Genomic DNA, 19417 nt, shown 5'->3' on the forward strand with positions numbered 1-19417 from the left:
AGTGCTTATCTTGTTGAGAATGTGCTGTAATGGTTGTTATTCATGTCTCATCCTTGTGGACTATTCCGCAGGATACTAGACATATCTTTCCTTGTTTCTTGGGCATAATGGCTGTCACATCCCCTGTGAACTATTTTACTGGATGATAGATGGATTTTCCCATGTTTGTTGATTGTAATGATTGTTGCATCCATTTTGAACTATTCCGATGGATGTTGGAAAGGTCCTTCTGGTTCATGTGTGTCTCTTCTTGGGTGGGACTATTACCTCTCACCTAGAGGCTCACTTTTTCTCTCTCCCTTTGCAGTAGAATAACCTTGACATAGTTGCATTGCCCACTCACCAGGCACACTCCTCTTGCTTTTCAAAGATACCATTGCATCACTCTCTTGTGCTGACAGTTAGAGACAAGGAAAATATTTAAGTATTTGGCAACGAAGCCGTCATACCAGATGAGACTCCTACACCAAAAGGTGTGAGGTCTAATTGGGACTTCATATCAGGGAGATCCCATGAATGTTGACAGGTCCATCAACGTTAACAGGTGGGAGAACTCAAGGTATCAACATGTGGTGTTTTAAGGATGACCATCAAAACTGGTACGCTTAGTGCAATTCCTAGAATAGTTCCAAATATGGATAGAAGATGAAGTATTTTGCTAGAGGAAGTGCTCCAAAATTATTGGAAAAGGGATACCATTAAGGTATCAACCTCGAACGCTTGATGCAATTCCTAGAACCTTCCAAATCTGGCTAGAATCCAAAGTCTTATGTTAGAGGAAGTGTTCTTAAAAGGGATACCATGCAGGTCTCAACTTGCAGTGGTTTAAGGAAGGCCACCGACCAAAGGCATTCTCATGGGGAATTTTTCTATCTATAGATACAACTCTAAATATGGGTATTGATCTAGGTGGCTCCAGGGACACACATAGGACAAAGAGGGGTTACGAAAGTTTGAGAATCAAAGTGATGAGAATGATTTCGAACCAAGACTAGAGCGTAGATCTCGTCGTCTTGATCGCGGTGGTGTGAACAGTTCGTCAAACCGAGTATGTATGTGAAATTTAGGCACAGTCAAAGTTTAGGTTGACTTTGGTGATTGGCCAGGCTTAAGGAGGCCGCAATTTGGACAAAATCCGGCCATCAGATTCCAGCAAACCCGAGCCAGATTCCGAATGAATTTGCGGCCTGGTTAATTTGTCTCCTTTGGTCCATTTTCCAAATTTTCAAAAAAGGCCCATAGGCTTCTTATAAACAAAATATCTTTATATATATATATATATATATATATATATACATATATATGTATATATATATATATATATATATATATATATATATATACATATATATATATACATATATATATAGATACATATATATATAGATACATATATATATACATATATATATATACATATATATATATACATATCTATATACTCAACCCTCATAACATTAATAGGCTGGCGGCCATGACCCTGCTGCCCCCCACCCCCACAACCTCCATGCACTATGTTAAGGGGTGTGGCCACCCTCGATGGACCCGCTAGCCATGGTGGAACCACCGCTCGAAAAACAACAAAATCGAAACCCAAAAAAAAATATCGAGGAAGGATTTTGTTAAGGGTGCCAGCGGGGATCGAACCTGCTCGGCCCCCAAGCGGGCGACCCCATAAATATATGTAATAAGTAACGACTGCATGTTTTTAAAAAAAATCAACCATGCATTAAAATGGGAGGGGCAGGGTTTGACCACCCTACCCCTCCTCAACAAACCGCTTAACTTAATCATTGCGCCCAACCATTTCATTGGGTAATCTGCCGAAAAGGTTTTATAAGAACCCAGTTTTCTTAGTGCGGGAGGCAAATGGAGGAGGCCAGGAGCGCACATGAAAATCGATGCAGGTGGAACCATGACTACTGTAGAAACAGGGAGCAGAACCATGATACTTGAAATTTTCCCAAGGAGGTGTCAACATTCATGTGCGAGCAACCATTTTCATGCGATTCGATGCCGTGAGACCGATGACACGAATAGCTTCAACAGTTTGACATCCGCTTCTTCAGATGGCCCTTGGATGTGAGGTATATGCAGTTTATTCATGTAATTCTTTTTCTACGCATCGTGCTGCACAGATCCCTGTTTGATGCTTGATGTGGGATCTTGTTTCTTACTCGTTCTCATGATTCCTGCTTGATGTGATGCAGAATCATCTGTGTGATGTACTTGTTGTCATGATTCGTCATGTTGTGTTTTGAGATCCCTTTGTTGTATGTTGATGGGATACTCATGTTGTCATCATGGATGTTTGCATTGAGATCCATTTTATGCCATGTTGGCGGGATGCTCATGTCATCATGCATGAGTTTGTGTCATACTAATAAGAGTCCTTTTGACTGAGAGTTCCTGTAGCGGAACATCTCGTGGAGCCACTCCTGCGTGAGGGAATTTTCCTTGTATGATGGCGACATCATCTCTTATGTACATCATCACTATAGGCCATTGCATTAAATGCTATCAATAGTGATGATGTTCATAAGAGATGATGTCGTGATCATACAAGGAAAATGTCCTCACGCAGGAGTGGCTCCAAGAGATGTTCTGCTACAGGAACTCTCAGTCAAAAGGACTCCTATCAGTATGACACAAACTCATGCATGATGACATGAGAATCCCGCCAACATGGCATAAAATGGATTTCAATGCAAGCATGCATGACGACAACATGAGTATCCCATCAACATACAACAAAGGGATCTCAAAACACAACATGACAAATCATGACAAAAAGTACATCACATAGATGATTCCATATCACATCAAGCAAGAACCATGAGAACGAGTAAGAAATGGGATCCCACATCAAGCATCAAATAGGGATCACCATGCATAGCAAAAGAAGTACATGAATACAATGCATATACCTCACATCTAAGGGCCATCTGAAGAAGCAGATGAACAACTGCTGAAGCTGTTCGTGCCATCAATCTCATGGCATCAAATTGCACGAAAATGGCTACTTGAATGTGAATGTTGACACCTCATCAGGAAAATTTCAAGGATCATGGTTTCACTCCCTGTTTCTACAACAGTCATGGTTCCACCTGCATTGATTTGTGTGCACGCTCCTGGCCTTCTCCATCTGCCTCCCGCACTGAGAAAACTGGGTTCTTATAAAAAATTTCGAGCAGATTACCCAATGAAATGGTTGGGCGCAATGGTTAAGTTAAGTGGTTTGTTGAGGAGGGGTCGGGTGGTCAAACCCCACCCCTACCATTTGCATGGTTGATTTTTCTTAAAAACATGTGGCTGTTACATATTACATATATTTATGGGGCCACCCACTTGGGGGCCGACCACGTGGGCTGGGCGGGTTCAATCCCCGCCGACGCCCTTAACAAAATTCTTCCGCAATCTTTTTTTTGGGTTCCGCTTTTGTTGTTTTTTGGGCAATGGTTCCACTGTGGTGTTGGCATTATGGCATAGGTTTGGCACTATGGCACAGGTGTTGTCCTTGATGGAAACTCTCTCTAGTTACAGATCTCAGTTCAGGCTCTCAAAATGAAGGAAAAATATATATACGCAGGTTCACCATGACAAAGACGCGTATACACACGGGTTTGTCGTTCAAAAGTCGCGTATACATATACACGCACTTTCATGCAAGGAAAAGCATGTACATGTGGGAGAACTTATTTTTGGTCCGTGGTATTTAGTCCTTGGTAATTGAACCTATGGTTTTGGGCCATGGTATCTCGTCAGAAGTGTTGATCCCAAGTATTGGGTCCATGGTATTGTTTTGTTATGGTTTTCGACCATGGTATTGTGAAAGGCCTAAGACTATAAAAGAGGAAGGAGATCATTTGGAAAGGAATCATCTGAATTATTGAATATCTGATAAAGTGCTAGATCTGGTATACTGGTGATTGGGTTATGATGCAGATATGGATCTGATTGAAGGAGGAACCTGAGCGCAAGGAGAAGGATAAGTTCTATTGATGGGTCATAATCTTAAGGCTTGAATAATAGCATCATTGTATGATTTTGATCTGTTATATGTGGCGCATGCTTGATCTATAAATATGGTAATCTGGGTTAACTAATTTCTGAATATTTGAAAGAGTGAATTATCCCTTATAGATCTGTACGCAGGTTCAGTGAATCGAAGGCGCGTATACATGCTGGTTTTGTGAGTAAAAACAATGTATATGTAGGTTGGTCCAAACACAGAAGCGTATGCACGCGGGTTTCTAGTTATTGAAGTAGCGTACGTCTCTTGAATTGTGTTCTAGCTGCTTCTGTTTATTGCTGCAATGTTCTGGGTTCAAAATTTGGTGTGTGGTTACTATTACTGTGTTCTGGGTACAACTGTCAGAGAAGTGTCTATGTGATTCAGTTTTAATTGGTGAAAAGGAGATTGTTTGATGCATAAATTCTTGATGTTTGATTGATGTTCATGGATCTAGTTTGAAAATTGATGAAACGTGGTCCCTGGAAGCAAAAGAGAAGGTTGTAGCCGTCTGCATGTAGTAGCCTGCGTACTGGTATCCCAGCTAGTACAAGAGCTAAGGGGGTTGTAGCTCCCTTCCAGGAGAAGCTGGAGAACGAGAGAGGGTTGTAGCTCTTTGCAGGTAGCAGCCTGCGTCAAGGATAATTTTAGGGGCGAATGTTCGCCCTTTGGCGAAATTAAGGGGTTTTAAATTTTTAGTGGGCGAATATTTTGTATCATAGTACATTTTTACAAATCACCTCAAATAGCCCACCTTATTTTAAGGGAGAGGGTAAAAAAGGTAAATTTAGCCCTTGAAATTAGGACTTACAACCTTCCATTCGCCCATTTTCAAGAATAGGTTTTATTTAAGTGAATCCATTCGCCCATTTTCAAGAATAGGTTTTATTTAAGTGAATCCTATGGGCCAAATACCATATTTATAAAAGAGGTATGGTGAATTAATAAAAATATAAATAAATGAGAGGTATGGTAAATAAATAAAACATTTTTTTATATTTACTCCATAAGTCACCTTATATACATGTAGGGGTGTAAACAAATAAAAATATAAGTAAATTGGAGGTATGGTAAATAAATAAAACGTCTTTTTATACTTACTCAAAAGGTATGGTAAATAAATAAAAATATAAATAAACTAGACGTATCGTAAATAAATAAAACCTCTTTTTATATTTAGTCCATAACCCTCGTTCTATTTATGAAGGCTCAAGAAAGAGGTTTTATTTAAGTGAATCCTATGGGCCAAATACCATATTTGTAAAAGAGGTATGGTAAATTAATAAAAATATAAATAAACTAGAGGTATGGTAAACAAATAAAACATTTTTTTATATTTACTCCATAAGTCACCTTATATTTACGAACACTCAAAAAATGGGTTATATTTAGGTGAAACCTATGGCCAAAATACTATGGGACAAATACCATGGACTATATTGTTATTAATACCATGCAAAAAACCATTGTTAACCCTAATATTAGAATTAATAAAAATAAAAAGGGCACATGGTATTGACCCATGGTATTCACCAAAATGGCACATGGTATTGACCCATGGTATTCACCTGGAATGTAGCCTATTTAAATGGGGGAATTAAACCAGCATGTAGCCTATGCTAAGATTCACTAGGACTTTACAAAGTTTTATTATTTAGTGAAAGACTCGCCAAGATCTTACAAGATTTTATAATTGAGTAAAATATTCGCCATGCCTGGTGAGAGATTCGCCAAAAAATTATATATACATATTATATTATTGATAAAATCGCCTTCCATTTTTCCTATATACCATGGAGATTCGCCCATTTATTATATTTATAAATTTAGGGGAGGTTCTTAAAATTTTCCCTGGCCTCCGTACTGGTAAAGGACTGCACCAGTACAGAAACATTGTAAAAATAAGTTTCTAATTAAAAGAAGATAGAGACAAATTGCAGCAGGTGGTTTTCACCCACATTGGGTTTCCACCTTATATCTTGTGTTCTTGTGTGTGTGATTGTCTTCTACTCCGTTTCACTGTTCCTGGTTACTGTTTATTTACATAGATTAATGATCAACATCTGTAAGATAAATTAAATTATAAGTCTGCATGGTATACGCTTGTTTCCTTATCTGTAGTTGCGCATATACGCGGTTTTCTCTAACTGAAGTAGCGTATATGATCTGGGTGTCAAAAAGAAAATAATTGACTAAATAATACTGATTCACCCCCCCTATCAGTATTATTTCCAACAATTGGAATCAGAGCAGGTCCTTCAGAAGAAGCTTGATCGCTTGAAGGAAGATCTATCATCATGAGAAACTACGAGAGAGAAGCATCAATCAGGCTACCAATTTTTGATGGGACCAACTTCGTCTATTGGAAGGTAAGAGTCACAACCTATCTTCAATCTCTTGGTACAAAATTCTGGGATATCATAGATACAGGGTACACTTTTCCTTCAACAACTCCTACAGATCCGGCTGGTAAGAATCAATATGAAACAAATGCAAAGGCTGTCAATGCTCTATTAGGATGTATATCTCAATCAGAATTCGTCAAGGTTATGCAGTATAAATCCAAAAAATAAATATGGGACAAGATCGTTCTGAGCTATGAAGGAGATGAACAAGTAAAACGAGCAAAACTTCAAACCCTCAGAATTCAGTATGAAAATCTCAAAATCTACAATGATGAAAGTGTGGCTAACTATTTCCTACGTATAGATGAGATTGTTAATTGTATGAAAAACTTGGGTGAAGAAATAAAAGAGGCTGTTGTGGTTGAAAAGGTTCTAATATCTTTGTCCTCTAAGTTTGAATCAAAAGTTTCTGCAATAGAAGAAAAACAGAATCTACAGAACCTTACCATGTCACAGCTGCACGGAATTCTAACTGCTTACAAAATGAGGAAAGGAGGACCATCAGACAGGAGAGAAGCTGCATTCAAGGCTTCAGGCAAAGGAGATTACTATGAGTCAGGACATATGTCAGAAGAAGATGAAGAATCAAATTTTGTTAAGAACCTTCAACGTGGTGCTGGAAGATTCAGAGGTAAGTTACCCTTCAAATGCTTTGCTTGTGGAAGAGTCGGTCACTATGCTGCCAAGTGTCCTCATAAAGATAAGCTTGACAAAGGTAAGGAACTTGCTAGATGGAAAAAGAAACAAAACGTAAATAAGAAAAGCTATTACACTCATGAAGACAGTGATGGACTTTCAAATAGTGATGAAGATGAACAAGGTAACAATTATAGACTTTTAATGGCTTTTGAAGATGATGATTTCTTGGATGCTATAGATGAAGAAGGTCTATATGAAGAGATTTCTAAACTCAAAATTTTCTTAGAAGAAAAGAATATGATCATTGATACTCTGCAATTTCAACTGGCTGAAAAGGAAAAACATCATGAAAAGTTAGAATGTGAAATTGTGGGACTCAGAAAAGAGATTGAGAAAACAAAAGCTCTTAATCTTAGATTTACTAAAGGATCTGAAACTATAGATGAGATTATCAAAGTGCATCATTCTCCACTAATCAAGATAGGTCTAGGATATAATGAAGAATCATCTCAAGCGCAAAAGCCATCTACTTCCAAAAGTTATCTTGATGCAGCAAGGAGAAGTGAACGATTGACAATCAAACAATCAAAGAATGAACAAAGACTACCAGGTAAATTGGGGGCAATCTACTTTAAGGATGAACAGAAGCTACAACTAGTCACAGGTAAAACCTTCTCAATTTTCCTCAAGAATGGATGTCAATAGAAACTACAATCATTTGGCTGGTAGAGTTGATAATCACAGGAGTTTCTTTAATGGCCAATGTTTCTCTTGTCATAACTTTGGTCACAAAGTAGCTCAGTGTGTTGCCTACAAAACTATCATGACTAGAGAAGCTCAAAAACAGAGGAGTATGACTGGGATCATGAAAGGAACCTACAATAACTTTTCTGCTCTTGAAAATGAAATAGAATTTTCTATTTGTAACAATTTTGGTCATGAAGACTCTGAATGTAGGAGCAGGTTTCGGTAGACAACTCAGAAGGAGCAAGCCTCAAGTGCCAAAATATGGAGAATGAAAGAACCACAACCAGAAAGATGTGGTATAGCCTTATATGTGGAAGGGTAGGAGAATCAATGGTAGATCGACAGTGGATGTTCGAAACATATGACGGGTGATAAAGAAAAACTTCAGTCATATAGTGCCTTAGAGAAGGAGAAGAAGGTCTCATTTGGAAATGACACCCCTGCACTCATAAAAGGTAAAGGTTCTGTTCAGTTGAAAGAAAAGTTCAAAGCCGGAAATGTTATGTATGTTGATGGCTTAAAGCATAATCTATTGAGTGTCAGGCAGATATGTGATCAAGGAACTGAGGTAATATTTCGATCAAATGGATGTAGTGTTCGTGATCTTGATACAGGAAAAACAGTGATCAAAGGCATAACAACTCCAAATAATTTATACATATTCAAAGAAGGACAACATCAATGCTATCTAAGCAAGAATGATGAACACTGGCTATGGCACCGGAGATTGGGGCATCTAAGCTTCTCTCAAATAAGGAAAGCATGCAAATACCAGGCAGTTCGTGGTCTTCCAGACATTAGAATTCCAGATAATACAATATGCAAATCATGTTAGTTTGGTAAGCAAACCAGAACTAACTTCCCTGAGAAGGAAGGATCAGCTAGCAGGCCACTTGAACTTGTCCATACTGATGTATGTGGTCCATCTAGGAAAAAGTAACCTCGAGGAGAAGAATACTCTATATTATTCATTGACGATTTTTCCAGGATGTGTTGGATAGGCTTATGAAGCATAAAGACGAAGCCTTCAAAACATTCAAATCTTTCAAAGCCTTGGTTGAAAACGAATCAGATCACAAAATCAAATGCCTCAGGTCTGATAGAGGTGGGGAGTTTACCTCAAATGAATTTTTTTATTTTTGTGAAGAACATGGAATAAGAAGGGAATTCTCTACTGCAAGGACTGCTCAGCAAAATGGAGTAGCGGAAAGGATGAACAGAACGGTTCAACAAATGGCTCGTTCTATGATGGATGAGTCTGGAACTCCCGCAACTTTCTAGGGTGAAGCTGCATTTGCTGCAGTTTTTATTCTCAACAAGACAAATGTCCGGGTAAATAGCACTCAAACTCCTCATGAGCTCTGGTATGGTAAGACTCCTTAAGTAAAATATTTCAAAATTTTTGGAAGCAAATGCTATATCAAAAACACTGATGAAAATCTTGGCAAGTTTGAACCTAGAGTAGATGAAGGCATTCTCCTTGGTTACTCTCCCCACAATAAAGCATACATGTGTTACAATAAAAGACTTGGAAGAATTGTTGACAACATTGATGTAGTGGTTGACGAAGAAGGAAACATTCCTAGGCAAGTAAGTTCCGAATATTTTGAATATGATGAGGACTATCCTTCAACATCAAATTAGGATCATTTTGAAGAATAAGCTCAAGAGGCACCAGAAGAACAGATAAGGATAGAAGATAAGATTCCATCCAGATACGTTCAAAAGAATCATCCAAAATCTCAAATTCTGGGGCAAAAAGAGGCAGGTATACAAACAAGAAGAACAATTGTAGAAGCTTCAAGCTATTTGGCGTTGCTCTCCTCCACTGAACCACAAAATGTAAAATAGGCATGCAAAGATGAATGCTAGGAATAAGGCAATGGATGAAGAACTTGAGCAGATTGAAAAGAATAACACTTGGGAGTTGGTTCCTAGACCAAAGGATAAGAATGTCATAGGGACAAAATGGATATTCAAAAACAAGTTGAATGAAAATGGGGAAGTTATTAGAAACAAGGCCAGACTTGTTTGTAAAGGGTATGCTCAACAAGAAGGAATAGACTTTGAAGAAAATTTTGCTCCCGTTGCTCGACTTGAGGCCATCCGAATGTTCCTTGCTCTATCAATCTTTCAGAAGTTCAAAGTATTTCAAATGGACGTGAAATCAGATTTTTTGAATGGAGACTTAGAAGAAGAAGTGTATATTGAGAAACCAGATGGATTCATCCTTGGAAATGATCCAAAACTTGTATGCAGACTTAAGAAGGCTCTCTATGGTCTTAAACAAGCTCCAAGGGCTTGGTATTATCATCTAGACAAATATCTTCATCAACAAGGTTTCTCAAAAGGATCAACAGATAGCAATCTTTATACAAAAACTGAAAATAGCAAATTGCTAATACTTGTTGTGTATGTTGATGATATCATCTTTGGCAGCAATGAAGAAGCTACGAGTCAAAACTTTGCCTTGGTGATGCAGAAAGAATTCAAAATGTCCTTGCTTGGAGAACTGACATATTTTCTTGGATTAAAAATCCAAAACAATGAAGGAGGTATCTTTTTATCTCAAACCAAGTACCTCAAGCAGATTTTGAAGAAGTATGGCATGGAAGATTTGAAACCAGTATGTACCCCTATGGTTACAGGATGCAGCCTCAGTGCAAATGATGAATCAACAACAGTGCATCAACCAACTTATAGATCCATGATTGGAAGTCTGCTCTATTTAACAGGTACCCAATCAGACATCATGCATGCAGTGGGAATGGTTGGAAGATTTCAAGCAAATCCTAAGGAAACTCATCTTCAGGTAGTAAAGAGAATTTTCAAGTATCTTCAAGGAACTCAAAACTATGGCCTGTGGTATCCGAGAGATACAGATCTCACTCTTCATGCTTATACAGATGCAGATTGGGCTAGAAGCGTGGATGACAGAAAAAGCACAAGTGGTGGTGCATTCTTTATGGGTTCCAGATTAGTATCTTGTTTCAGCAAGAAACAGAGTTCGATTGCTTTATCTACAGCTGAAGCAGAATATGTGGCTGCCATATCTTGTTGCACACAACTCCTTTGGATGATGCAAACTTTGCAGGATTTTCAAATCACTTGTACTCCAACTATCTCCATCTTATGTGATAATACAAGTGCTATCAGTATCTCAAAGAATCCTGTCATGCATTCAAAGACTAAGCACATATCGATCAAGTATCATTTTCTCCGGGAACAAGTGTTGGAACAAAAGGTCAAATTGGAGTATGTTCCCTCTAAGGAACAAGTTGCTAATATTCTCACCAAACCACTGCCCAGGGAAACTTTTGAATACCTCAGACAGAAGCTAGGAGTAGTTGATGCATCATCTTGTTGTTGAAACTTGTCTGTTTCAGAGAAAAGTGGGTGTACGCGAGTTTCCTAAGGAGGATCCACGTACATACGCCGGTTTATGCAGACACAGACGCGTATATGGTAGTTAGAAAGAAATCAGTGGGGACAAACTCTGGTTGAAGAGAGTCCAATATGGGTCTGACAGAGACCATCTGGCACAGGTTCAGGGGGAGCAGATAAACTTCTGATAATGCATTGTTGGAATTACATTAGAAGCTCTTGGTTCGAGTACACAAGCTATTTTTGGTTCAGGTGGATCAGCTGTAGAAGGAGAACATAAGGAAAACATGGTTGCTGATTTGAATAGTGATTTACAGATGCTGGTGATATCAGTTTTTTGTGACTTTGATAAGTCTTGCTCTAGATATTTCGTCTCTATGTCATGTATATCGTTTATTGTCAAGGTCATGTAACGGCCTATTTTGGTTTCCCCACTATGCCTGGGATGAATGATGTAATGTACTTGGTTGTCATATGTAAATTTCTGGTGTATCCACACTTGGTTGGGTGATGGATGTATGTATATAGTCTTTGGGTGATAGGAAGGTCTTTTATGATGTATAAGTCATGGTTCTTCTTGAAGAACATCTTTTTGCAGATCTTGCCTACAGTCAGGGGGAGTATGGTCAGCACAACAGAGCAGAGATTTCAGCATGTACTCAGGGGGAGCACAACCCTTTGCCCTTGATGACAAAGGGGGAGAATGACTTTGAGGATCTTGGGGTTGCCATCAAGTCCAAAGGGGGAGATTGTTGGCATTATGGCACAGGTTTGGCGCTATGGCACAGGTGTTATCCTTGATGGCAACTCTCTCTAGTGACAGATCGTAGTTCAAGCTCTCAGATATATATATATATATATATATATATATATATATATATATATATATATATATAGATATATGCACGTTCACCATGACGAAGACGCGTATAGACGCAGGTTAGTCGTTCAAAAGTCGCGTATATGTATACACGCACTTTCATGCAAGTAAAAGCGCGTACATGTGGGAGAACTTATTTTTGGTCGTGGTATTTAGTCCTTGGTAATTGAACCTATGGTTTTGGGCCTTGGTATCTTGTCAGAAGTGTTGATCCCAAGTATTGGGTCCATGGTATTGTTTTGTTATGGTTTTGGACCATGGTATTGTGAAAGGCCTAAGACTATAAAAGAGGAAGGAGATCATTTGGGAAGGAATCATCTGAATTATTGAATATCTAATAAAGTGCTAGATCTGGTATACTGGTGATTGGGTTATGGTGCAGATCTGGATCTGATTGAAGGAGGAACCTGAGCGCAAGGAGAAGGATAAGTTCTATTGATGGGTCATAATCTTAAGGCTTGAATAATAGCATCTTTGTATGATTTTGATCTGTTATATGTGGCGCATGCTTGATCTATAAATATGGTAATCTGGGTTAACTAATGTCTGAATATTTGAAAGAGTGAATTATCCTTTATAGATATGTACGCAGGTTCAGTGAATCGAAGGCGCGTATACACGCTAGTTTTGTGAGTAAAAACAACATATATGTAGGTTGGTCCAAACACAGAAGCGTATGCACGTGGGTTTCTGATTATTGAAGTAGCGTACGTCTCTTGAATTGTGTTCTAGCTGCTTCTGTTTATTGCTGCAATGTTATGGGTTCAGAATTTGGTGTGTGGTTACTATTACTGTGTTCTGGGTACAACTGTCAGAGAAGTGTCTATGTGATTCAGTTTTAATTGGTGAAAAGGAGATTGTTTGATGCAGAAATTCTTGATGTTTGATTGATGTTTTGGATCCAGTATGAAAATTGAAGAAACGTGGTCCCTGGAAGCAAAAGAGAAGGTTGTAGCCTTCTGCAGGTAGTAGCCTGCATATTGGTATCCCAGCTAGTACAAGAGCTAAGGGGGTTGTAGCTCCCTTCCAGGAGAAGCTAGAGAACGAGAGAGGGTTGTAGCTCTCTGTAGGTAGTAGCCTGCGTACTGGTAAAGGACTGCACTAGTACAGAAACATTGTAAAAAGAAGTTTCTAATTAAAAGAAGATAGAGATGAATTGTAGCAGGTGGTTTTCACCCACATTGGGTTTCCACCTTATATCTTGTGTTCTTGTTTGTGTGATTGTCTTCTGCTCTGTTTCACTGTTTCTGGTTACTATTTATTTACACAGATTAATAATCAACATCTGTAAGATAAACTAAATTATAAGTTTGCATGGTATACACTTGTTTCCTTATCTGTAGTTGCGTATATACGCGGTTTTCTCTAACTGAAGTAGCGTGTATGATCTGGGTGTGAAAACGAAAATACTTGACTAAATAATACTGATTCACCCCCCCTCTCAGTATTATTTCCAACACGTGGGTGGCGGGTCCGCCGGGGGCGGGCTGCACCCTTTAACATTGTGCATGGAGGTTGTGGGTGGGGGGGGGTGGGGGGTGGGGTCATGTCCACCGACCTATTAATGTTATGGGGGTTGAGCGGAGGGTTCGACTGGGTCATGGCCACCAACCCAAAAATAAATTCATTTTAATATGTGCAGTTGGGAGGTGGTGGGGGTCATGGCCTGCCACCTCATACTATATATTTTATTTTGTTTATAATAAGCCTATGGGCCTTTTTTGAAAAATTGGAAAATGGACCAAAGGAGACAAATTAACCAGGCCACAAATTCACCCAGAATCTTGCTTGTGTTGGCCAGAATCCAGTGGCCAGATTTTGTCCAAATTGCGCCTCCTTAAGCCTACGGAGTCACCAAAGTCAACCTGAACTTTGACTGTGCCTAACTTTCGCATACAGACTCGGCTTGACGAACCTTTCACACCCACCGCGATCAGGACGATGAGATATATGCTCTGGTACTAGTTCAAAATCATTCTAATCACTTTGATTTTCAAGCTTTCATAAACCCTCTCTGTCTTGTGTGTGTTCCTAGAGTCACCTGGATCAATTCACCCCACTGAGGAGCTTTTGGTCCTCCAAAAGCATGAAAAATACCCTGCAACTTCTATGTATCTTGTCTGCATCGCAAGTGTCCTGAAAGGTCTCGCTTCCATCTCCTTCACCTTTGTTCTTCGGAGCCTTAAGCAATGAGTTGACACTTGCAATCTATAGTACATGAATAAACTACATATACCTCACATCCAAGGGCCATCTGAAGAAGAAGATGTCAAACTGCTGAAGCTGTTCGTGCCATCAGTCTCACAGCATCGAATCACATGAAAATGGTTGCTCACATGTGAATGCTAACACCTCCTTGGGAAAATTTCAAGGATCATGGTTCCGCTCCCTATTTCTACAACAGTCATGGTTCCACCTGCATTGATTTGTGTGCATGCTCCTGGCCTCCTCCATCTGCCTCCCGCATTGAGAAAACTGGGTTCTTATAAAAACTTTTAGGCGGATTACCCAATGAAATGGTTGGGCGCAATGGTTAAGTTAAGCGGTTTGTTGAGGAGGGGTCGGGTGGTCAAACCTCGCCTCTCCCATTTTAACGCATGGTTGATGTTTTTTAAAAACATGCAGCCATTACTTATTACATATATTTATAGGATCGCCTTCTTGGGGGCCAACCACGTGGGCCGGGCGAGTTTGACCCCCGCCGACACCCTTAACAAAATCCTTCGGCAATCTTTTTTTTTGGGTTCCGCTTTTGTTGTTTTTTGAGCAGTGGTTCCACCGTGGGTGGCAGGTTCGCCAGGGGTTGCCCGCACCCCTTAACATAGTGCATGAAGGTTGTTGGGAGGGGGGTTGGGTCATGGCCGTCAGCCTATTAATGTTATGAGGGTTGAGTGAAGGGTTCAACAGGGTATGGTCGTCGACCCAAAAATAAATTCGTTTTAATATGTGCAGTTGGGAGGTGGCGGGGGTCATGGCCCACCACCTCATACTATATATATATATATATATATATATATAAGCCTATGTGCCTTTTTTGAAAGATTAGAAAATGGAACGAAGGAGACAAATTAACCAAGCCACAAATTCTCCCAGAATCTGGCCCTGGTTGGCCAGATTTTGTCCAAATTGCGGCCTCCTTAAGCCTGCCCAGTGACCAAAGTCAACTTGAACTTTCACTACGCGTAACTTTCGAATACGGACTCAGTTTGACGAACCGTTCACACCACTATGATTAGGACGACAAGATCTACACTCTGGTCCTGGTTTGAAATCATTCTAATCACTTTGGTTTTCGAGCTTTCTTAACCCTGCTTTGTCCTGTGTGTGTCCCTGGAGCCACCTGGATCAGGTATGGATGAATCTGTCTCTAGGTTCAGACAATAGGGTTAGGTTTGCTTGGAAGTATCTTTGAATCTTGTAGATCACCATTAATTCCCCCCTTGTCAGATACAAGGTGAGAAGATGAAGAAATATCAACTATAAGACATGTCAATACTTGAGAACAAATTTCCAAGAAGTGATCTATCCAAGGTGAATCTCCAATCTTGTAGGAGTCTTTTTTTTGAAAAATGTATTTGAATGATGAGTGCATTTACTACAATTCTCACATGGATGAAGATCAAAACACTGATCTTTCACATGGCCAACTCTATCACAATGTTGGCATCTGCAAATTTGTTGGAAACTTGACGGGATTTGAATAATCTGGAATATGAAAGGACACATCCTTTTCATATCCGAGACTGGTTGTGTGCTTCTTGTTGACAAGATCTTCCCAAGGTCTAATTATGGGCTTGGGAAATGTAGTATGAAATTCCACATCTTTATGCAAAACTGTTCCTAAAATTAGCACTAGATTTGAATCAACCTTAGGTTCACTGATTTGATCACTTTTTAGATATTGATGGGAGTCTATCTCAAACTAAAACAGAGGATTGTTCTGAACAAAAAATAGTTTAGAATGATGACTCTTTTGTTGTAACTCATCTCGTTGTAGCTAAGATTCGATTTGCAAAAAATAAATCTTTTCTTGTGCATTTTGTAAACAAGTTTGAATATTGAAGAGACGACCTTGTTGATTTTTATCATATCATGAATAATTAAATGAATGAGGGTATCCAACAACTCTAATGCATCATCAATTTTAGCCATTTTTCCAAACAACTCAAAATTCACTTACAACAAAAGGGTACTGAAGTAGGTTTGTTTTTCGTAATCTAGATGGAAATTGAAATTAATAGTGGCTTGGATAAAAGCCTATAAATCGTTAAAGTATGAAATTTGACTAAGAAACCTCCACTGATTTTTGTGTTGTTGAGTCAAGGATTATAGGAATCCTGGTGTGGGGTTGTCTCCTGCTACAAAAGCAATAAAGTGGCCAACGATTGGTTCGTCTCCTTATGATGAGTCAATCTCAACATAGATCAATGATTTTTCTTTTCAAAGATCAATGAAGGTGTCGTGCGTTTGCTTCTTGAAATAGTAGATATCCTAATAATACTGGAGTTGATTTTCAAGAAGCTCGATGAGACTGGTTACACATCATATTTTCGGGCACTTCTACAAAAAAATGGCCAAACGATAATCTATCAGATGTGTTAAGAATTAAATTAAATCTTTGATAGAATATGGAATCTAAGTATTTTTTGTGATAGAAGATTCCAAAAATCTAGCAAAAATGGGGACCAATGCACAAATTCAGACTGCTGGTAAATAGACCATGCAAATAAACCATTTCTTGCATTAGCGAAAACAAGACTAGGACCCTTTCTATTAAGGATAAGAGAAAGAAAATATTGAAATACATTTCCTTAACCTTATAATAGATTAATTTGACCATAAATTCACAATTCTCTTCATGGAGTTAGTCCATAGAAAGCTTGGTGAAGGACTCTTTACCTAAGGTGCTTGATAACATGTTACCAAAACTTAGCAAACCCCATTTTGGAATGAAGATGCTATTATAAAAGGTGCTTCATTCACCAAAGGTGCCTAGTACCACATTTCTAGTAGTCATGAATGTAGTATCTTTAAATACAATGCGTTAACCAACACATCAGAGAGGTTGAGTGTTGGGTACCTTCCTACCAAATCAATCTCTCTAGGATAACCGTTAAATATGAGGATGGACTTAGAAAGATAAAAAAACTACAATCCCTTGTCCAAATAAACGCAACAAAAATGAATGAAGGAGAGGTTCCTCTATAGATTTGACGTTGTTTTTAATGCCAGATAAAGGAATCCATTCATAATTTTGAGCAACTCATAGAACAAGATGGGTGTAATACTCTCCTCCCACATTTACTGGGGTAAACATGTGACAAAGAGTTACTATGATATGATTCAAATCCCCATGTACATTTACGGAAGTGGAATCACCATGAAAATACCAATATGATGTTCCCTAGAAGCTATAGAACCTTCAGGAGCCAAACAACCCATTTAGGTGTGCAACCCCGAAGATAACTTGGTTTTTCATTGACATAGAGTCTCAATCACTTCCATGACAAGGCATGCATGTGAATGTGACCCTCCAGTCGCTCCCACAACAATGCATCCATGTGGCTGTGGCCTTTTTCAGGTAGTTTAGAGCTAGTGACCCCAAATTCTGTGCCACTTTTTCAGGGTCAGGACTCAAGCCACTACCCAAAACTTCATGAAACTTCCAGAAATGATAAATGACACTGAAACAAGGTTACTAATGCAAACAATTGAAAAATGACTTGATCTGACCCCTACTAGCTAGACATTTCATCAAACATATCACAAACATGTAATCTATAGGTCAAAACAACAGATCTGAGCATAGGGGTCTCATATTTATCTGAGAATCGTTAAATATGATTGATATATCCTCACAATAACTACATTTTTATCTATTAGGTCATTCATTCACTAACATTTCATATAATATCCAAAACATGATTAAAGGCATACATCATAACTATCATAAAACATGCTTATAACTAGAAAATAACTAGAGATATATCAATGAGGAAACAACCATTAACGCCACACAATGACAAGCACATATACTCATAAAATACCAAAGGAAAAAGAGATCTTATTAACATATGCAAATCCAACGAATTCACGGACTTTCCACGTACCACCCGACCATAGATTACGCTGAACCAAATCTTCTTTCAACGAATCACCCCCCACGCCATCTTCCAAGTATGAATGTGGGATATCATGAAAAAAATAAAACAAAACCAAACTAGGGCTTCCAAAGGCCAAACCACCTCAACCCTCAACCAATGATTCCACCTCATGGTTGGACATCACTAACCATCACTAGATCGGTCTCTACCCAAGCTGTCCACAGCTCTCGAGCATTTATTTTAACCCAGGCTTCTAGGACTAGTAACTCAACCCATCACTACTATTGGGTTCTGGAGCATTTGTTTAAACATAGCTTCCAAGGTTGGTAACTCAACCCACCAAGGGCTCCAGAGTGTTTTTACAACCAAGGCTTCCAGGAATAGTAACTCAACCCAAGTTGTTACAAGGCTTCCAAAGTATTTTTCCAACCAAGGCTCTAGAACTAGTAACTCAACCCACAACCATAAGGAACATGAAAACCAACCAGAAAATAAGAGGAAGAAACCCAAAACACCATGGCTATCAAGGAAATTGAAAGGCTAGGAAAAACCACTATCAATCTAGGACACTCTCCATGCTAATGACAAATCATGACCAATAAACCACATGCATGTTCCATGCATTGCAAAAATAGCAAGGAAATCATACATGCAACTCGGTAGCCTCAAGAAAAAACTGCTATAGCCACTGATCCTGATTTCTTCTTTTGATTTATTTCTCCTATTTTTCTTTCTTTCTCCAAATCCTATGTATCCCACACTCCTCCAATATTTCTCCAAGAAATTCTAAGTGTCCAAGAGTATGAGAGAGAGAGTAGAGAGAGAGCTCCAAGCTAAAACTGACAAAAATATGTCTACTAATCCTCAAAAACCTTTTTATGAATGAGGCCTCTAATTTCTTAAATTTTACATTATTTTCCTTCATTTTCCTCCTCACATGCAACTTGTGACCTTGTCCCTCCCTTTTCTCTGATTTTCCATTATTTTCATAAATAAAATTTCAATTAATTCCACTTTTCTTTTTCAAATCCTTTTCCATTTCTTTTGCCAATTTCCATAGCCATTTATTAATCACAAGTGATCCCCATCACTATGTTTTTTCCCAACATTCATCTTGGAATACATGTCCAATGACCTTGTTTATTATTTTTCCTTTAATAAATTTATTACATGTATTTTTAATGAGGGCTATTACATAACTCTCCCCCTTGGGGGAACACCATCCTTAATGTTCAATGACACCTAC

This window comes from Pinus tabuliformis, chromosome 9 (assembly GCF_031772625.1).
Source record: "Pinus tabuliformis cultivar Carrire ecotype Pingquan chromosome 9, CPIR1, whole genome shotgun sequence".
In the NCBI taxonomy this organism is placed as follows: Eukaryota; Viridiplantae; Streptophyta; class Pinopsida; order Pinales; family Pinaceae; genus Pinus; species Pinus tabuliformis.